A 6,829-nucleotide genomic window follows, 5' to 3' on the forward strand; every position below is an offset into this window, starting at 1 on the left:
ACCTAGTGATTCTGTGATTCTGTGAATTCTCTGCTTATATAGAATGTTGTGCTTTTGGTAGGTAAAAATGTATTTAGTCTTAGTTTTGATAGTCCTTCTTTTCTTGCCCTGTCAAAACTATACTAGTACTCATTTATTTCTGTCATTTTACTACTAGAAAAAGCATGTGATACAGTTCTAAAGTAAAGCTCCCTCTGTGCCTTTGTAATTATTCAGACCTACAATATTTTATCAGCTTTATGCAAAAATAGGTTCTAAAATTAATGAGCTGCAGGACACTGTTTCAGGTTAGATCATCGTAACTGAAAAGCTAGGAAGTTATTCTATTCTAGATGTCTTTCCTTATGTAGTAATGTTTGCCACATAGAGAATTTCTCACCTAGTACCTGATTTCACATTGAAGTCTGTATTTAGGCAAAAATGTGAAGAATTAACTGGAAGTGTTGAGATTTCTGATGGCCACAAAGACAAGCAAAGTAACAATCTTGACAGTCAGTTTATGGAAATATGGTATGCAATCTGCTATGATTCCTGATATAAGATCATTTAACTGAATTCAGTCATAGGAGTACCAGGAATAGTAGGATTCACCATCAGTTTGTCCATATTCTTTAGAAGTCTTTTGGGTCTAGCAACACAGGGTTAGAAACTGTTTGAAAGCGCTTCAACAGTGCAGTCTCATCTTCAAAAAGCTTTGGTAAAAGAGTTATAAACCTTAGAGAATGCCATCAAAATATGCCTGAAAAGGTATTTAAAGCACAGGCCTAGCTTTAAGCAAACACACACTATATTCTGTAAGTGCTTTTATTGATAGATGTATACTTTTGCAATAGCCTGAATCAGGAACATAATCATGAAAGGTGAATTAACATTCAGGATTGACTCATGCCTCAGTTTTGAAAAATCTATGATAGGTTCTTTTTTTGATTACTCTTATGCTGTTTCCTTTCTAACATTATCTATATTTAAATTGCTTTAATTGTATTGTATACTCCAATTCTATGAACTTTAAGAGAATTTTAATGACTTTTCAAATAATTAAACTGTCTTTTTAGATAGTATTTCTGCTTTCATATCGTACTCATCTTTGTGTTTTAGTGAATATTTACATAGCAAATATGACTGTACTATTATTAAAATGCTTTGCGTGTTTTATGATAATTTTTCTAGACTGAGATACATGTATTCCATTTTTATGGTGAATGGTGGCAGTGAACAAGCAACGCAGTAAATCCAAGTGAAGTTAATAGATTATTCTTTCTTTTCTGATGTTTCTATGGTGATGCTATCAGCAAAAGGAAGAAAAGACTAATGATCTCCCTTTAGAGACAACTTTTCCTTTCCTGAATCATTTTACATATTGGCCAAACTTCTTTTTAGAATGTTTTTCATAAAGAAGATGCTTTAAAAGTGTATGAAAAGGCAGTTTGATTATTAATTATGTTTATTATTTCACTATGTAGTTCTGGTAGCACCCAAAAGTGCTAGTCACTTCCCAAACAGGACAAGGGGCATGAATGTGTGCTCTGATACTAACCTAAGAAACAAATAAATATGACACGTAACAAAGTGCGTCAAGCTGGGGAAGATGACAAGATATAAAGTGGCTCCTTTAGGCTGCTGACCTGACTCCCAGTATGAGAATACAGCAAGATTCTGGGTTATGTTGCACAGATATACCCGTGAAAATATGCAAATGCTCATGAAAGTGAACATACTTGGTTTTAACCTGAGATCAGAATGCACACTGGCTATAAGCTTGAGATACTATTAGGACAAGTGAAATAGGTTGCAAGATCAAATGATAGTAACTGAAATGTACTAAAATATGGCAGATGTAAACCTTGACTTCTGAAATACCCTAAGATCACCTTATCAGTGACCACTGCCATTCTGCCTTGATATTACACTTCCCCATTCATACCATTTGCTGTCGTCTTTGCATTCGAGATGGTGGTGTAGTCTCTGGCTTTTGTAACAGAGGAGGTGAGTAACTCGGCATTCCACTGACAACATGAAAGGGCAATGCAACTTTCATGGAGTTATCAGAAATACCAGCTCCAATCCATTACCAAAACAACACTATAGCAGGAGGATGTCTTTGTACTTTGGCACACATTTCTACAATATTTTAAAAGTGGTATATAAAGTGGCAGTTTTACAGAAGTGATTGATAGTATTTTTTTAGTTCATTGTACAGTCACACAACGGATCAATAGTTTGGTTTTTTAACACTCTGTGGCACCCTAGCACTGTGGATTAGCTATTCTAAACATAAGTTCATAATGTGCTTTAGTATCTATTAATAATGTATTAACTTATGCAGATAAAAGTACAACAGTATAAAACACTGACTTGATTGAATTAGTTTTTTCATTATCAGCATATTTACTCAAAGAAGTGGTGGAAGAAAAATTTACTTTTCAAGAAGTAGTGTCTAAATTAAACTAAAATAGAATTGATAAAATAAAAAATACTGAAGTTTCACAATGCAGTGTGTAACAGAATGCAGTCAACTGGTGAGAAAATGTAAGTGTCCTAAAACTGGATTTTACTTTTACTGAGGTATGTGTTAAAAAAAAAAAAAAAAAAAAAAAAAGTTATAAATCTTCAGAGCTGAATGATCATGCCTTCTGTGATTTTATTTCTCAAATTTTACACTATATTAATGCAAAGATTGCAACACAGCATTATTCTAAAGGAATTATTTGCTGGTACTAATCTAGATCTTTAGTGTTAGAGCTGACATATGAAGGGAGGATAATCAGATATTTCCTCTACCATAGTTAATTTTTCAGTGTTATTCGTACCTTAATCTGTAACATTTACATTTGAAGTCATTTACGCTGATAGATTCTCTGAATAAGGTGAGGGCTTTTGAGCGTCCTTTTATGACAAGTTTCTTTTGCTGGTCGTTTTAGCTTCCCCCATCCAAAATGTAACTGAATTATTTCTATACGTATAGTGCCTTTCTGTAAAGCCTTTTGTTTTAATCAGAGATCTTTGCACTGTTCTCACTATCCTTCTGACAATGCTAGTATAAATATATATTAGCCCTGCTGGGAGGTTGATGATTTGTTTTGGTTTCTTTTCCTGAAGCTCTAAAAATCATTTTAGAATTGTGTGATTTCTGTGTCTTCAAGGTTAAATGCTGTGTTGAGTACCCATGTGGTCATCTGGATTTCTTTTTTCTCTGCCACAGAATTTGTATACATTCCTATGGCCTGGCTCTTCCAAAGTAGCTTCCACACAATTATCAACTGGTACAGCTGAGTTTGTTGAGCATCTTTCTTAACAAAACACATAGAGAGGATTTACCATATAGGTTACGTGGTCTAGATAGTCTTGAGCACTTACAGTTTGAAGCAGTATCAAACTGATGATTGTTTTGAGATTATTTTAGTAAGAGTGGGTTATGGAAGTAAATATGCTCTGAACAAAAGAATATTTTTTTTGTAAATGGAGGATAAGAAACTTGTGAAATCTGTTCCAGCTGCTTAAAGGGAAACAGTTTTGCAGACTGGAAATTTAAATTTAAAAGAATGCTATCAAATACTTTGATAGTTTAAAAAAATGTGTTTTCCCTTTAACCATGATAGGCAGTTAGAAGGCACAAAATAATATTTTTCCTCTTTTTTGTCCTTTTCTGTGTTATATATGATGATTTTCTTTTTTCTGTCACTTGACTTGAATGTAAAAGGATGTAGTTGTTTTCTTCAGCAAGTGATCATTTATTACGATCTTCTATTCACTAAGTAATCTGAATGCAACTGTGTGAGCTTTTGTAGTTAGCCACCCAAAAAAAATTAATCGTAGAAGATCTTTCCATTTTGGAAACCAGAGGTAACCTTTTATGCTTTTAATGACTGTAATTGTATGTTAAGCTTGGTGGTTTGTTTGGGTTTTTTTTTCTTTTAAAGTTCATCCTGCGGTTTGTTAAAGATACTTGGTGGTAAAAAACTCGGCCATCTTCAGTCATATCTGATCTGTCCCATTTAGATGAGAATAGCACAGAGCGGTATGTCAAAGGCCAGAGTAATCCTCTGCACAGCGGAGGGCTGCCAGCTAGCAGCCAGTGTTTCCATTAGGTTTAATGAAAAGGTGAGCTGGTACAGTAGCACAGATGAGAAAAACAGAATTGCAGGCAGGTATGAGTTCAGTGAAAGAGTGATGGCAAGAAACAGATAAAGAGTTTTGAGTGCAACTTTATTTGTTAACGAGGAAGAGATCAATCTCTTTTTGAAGAATTTGGTTCTACTATGTTCCTGGGTGTAAATGTTGAAATTTCTCTTGTGCTGTACAATAAAATGCATGATTGCAAACTGATTTAAAACAGTTTGTATAGTTAGTGAACCGAAGTAATTTTAGATAACATGTGTTTGGATTTACAAGTGACTGAATGTAATTGTGGTTTATTTATGTAACTTGGCATTCACATCTTTTATCATTGCACCTTATCATTGCTTCCTTTTACACTGGTGGGGGATTGACAGAGGTAACCTGCAAGTGCACCTGTATCTTATGAAAATTTGTTAAGTGGCTAGATGTATAAATACATGACTATATTAGATGAAACAAAGCTTTATTCCTGACAGAAAATCTCAGAGGAATCTGTTCTTAGATGAAAAGTAGGTAAAAAGTATTTTACATCTCAGGTAAAATGAAATAAATTTGTTAATGGAAAATTACTGAACTCGCAAATTTTTTTGTCTGTGGAAATACTTAAACCAGCTACCTAGCGTCTAGATTCCTATTCTATTTTCTGGAATCCTTTCTAGTTTTCTATTTTACCTATTCTGGCTTCTGTTTTTGCTAAAGCATCTACACACACATTTAATTAAAGTCACATTTTTTTCATTTGTGTTCTACACAGACACACAGAAAAATCCCTATACTGTCATTCTAACCTAACCTACTGATCTAATCGTGTGTCATCTAATGACACATCCTGTTTTGTCCAGGCACAATTATGGCAATTTATGAAACTACATTTTCCTTCCCTTAAGAATACTGTTAATGTGGACGATCATGTTGTGGATGCTCTGCTTTTTGTTTCTGTTCTCTGAACAGAAGGCAGAAAGGAACCAGTTCAGGTCTTCTACTAGTAGGAAATATTGCAAGGAAAAATGGTTTCTTACTCATAATTCTAAATTTAATCGTTGATTAATTGTTGTTAATAATTGGGTTAATCATTGTTGTTAATACTCTAAAAATCTAAAGTATTACACAGGTAAGAGGTTATGCAGTTCATTATTTTAACATTGTAGAATTAAAAGACCTCAGCTCCTGAGATGAACCAGTCATACATAGTCCGTTACTAGAGGAAGTGGGATCCTTCCGCTGCCTGCGAGGTTTGGCTGTGGTGTTAAAACCGTAACTTAACATTTACTTCTTTCTCTATAGATGGAGGGCACTGGTGTGAAGACAACACGGTGGTGGAGGGTTGCCTTCCGATTTTGAGAGGGCTTTGTAGAAGAGTTTGCAGTTATTTAATAACAGTACCCACCTGCTTTTTGGGGTGCCTTTTTATGTCCCCCATCCTTCCCTGAGGCAAAGCAGACATAGGCTCAGCAGCTTTCTGGTTTCCCTGTGCCGAACACAGTTCCCACGGCACATAGTCTGTGGCATAAGAGCCACTTTGGCAGCTGTGCTTGTATTCCTCCACTTCCCTAAAGAGGCACAAGTGCCATGTTGAGTAGCTGAGCTGCTCAGCCCCTTGCCACGCATGAGAGGGTACGTTCACGTGTACCTGCAAGGGTAGGTACGCGTGAGATTTTAATGGTTGTAGTAGGTTTAGCACTCGCAGGCAGAGTTTGCCAGCCTTTTTGTGAAACTGCTGATAGATACTTTTTGGCTCAGCATAGCACATCTCCATAACTGGCTGATAGGGAATATGCACCGATCGCTTCTTTATGACCGTATATTCCCCGGTATCTGCCTAGTTTGTCTTAGGTAGGGATTAAGAAACAATTGAAGCTGTGTCCAAAACCACAGGGGTACCTTTATAAAATAAGTAAATTCCATTTGGTTTACACTGTTAGTGTTACGCTTGGTGTTTTCAAGAGTATTTGTTATGAATACAGTGAAGAAATAATGTTCTATCGTTTAAAATACTGTGTGTGATGCCATTCTTTTTGCTGCTGTGCCTTTCTGCACCTACTGCTAAACTGCTGCTTTTTAGGGAGGAGACAAACAATGTCTGAAAAACACCCTCATCTGCTGGATTACTTCCCAGGGTTGTTTGCTCAGCACGGAGCACGATGGATCTCGGTTGTAAAATGCTGTAATCCCTCCTGTTGACCCCTGGTTGTACACCAAATCGATTAAGACAGAAGCTGATGTAGGCAGGAAAGGTAATGTTAAAAATGGGGGAAAGTCCAGCACCTCTTCAAGAAAACAAGGAGAAACCACTTCAGTGTTGGCTAAGAGGCAGCGTACTCAGCTGGAAAAGGCAGCAGTGATGCTGTGAACGTTGTGATTCTGTTGCTGTAGAGGAAAAGGGTTTGTTTTCTGTTGTTACCCAAAAAGCAAAGTCTGGGAATGAAGGCTTTTGTGGCAAAAGTGAAGCCAGGAGTTTTGCTGAAGAAAAAATTCAGTAAGTGTTATAGCCAGTCTGCTTCTGAGTCAGAAAATCAGTGTCAATCTGGGGACAAACATCAATAAAATATGCCTTTACGTGAATGATCAGGAGACAAATGAAGGTTGTTCTAGTGTGGATGGTGACTTATCATACATTGAACAACTTCTGCAGGTTTCTGCTTTTGCAGACATGAGGAACATTTTTTTCTGGCTGTTCTGTAGATGAGATAGGAGCGCCTGATTCAGAGCG

The sequence above is a fragment of the Phaethon lepturus genome, unplaced genomic scaffold (assembly GCF_000687285.1).
Source record: "Phaethon lepturus isolate BGI_N335 unplaced genomic scaffold, ASM68728v1 scaffold27371, whole genome shotgun sequence".
NCBI lineage: Eukaryota > Metazoa > Chordata > Aves > Phaethontiformes > Phaethontidae > Phaethon > Phaethon lepturus.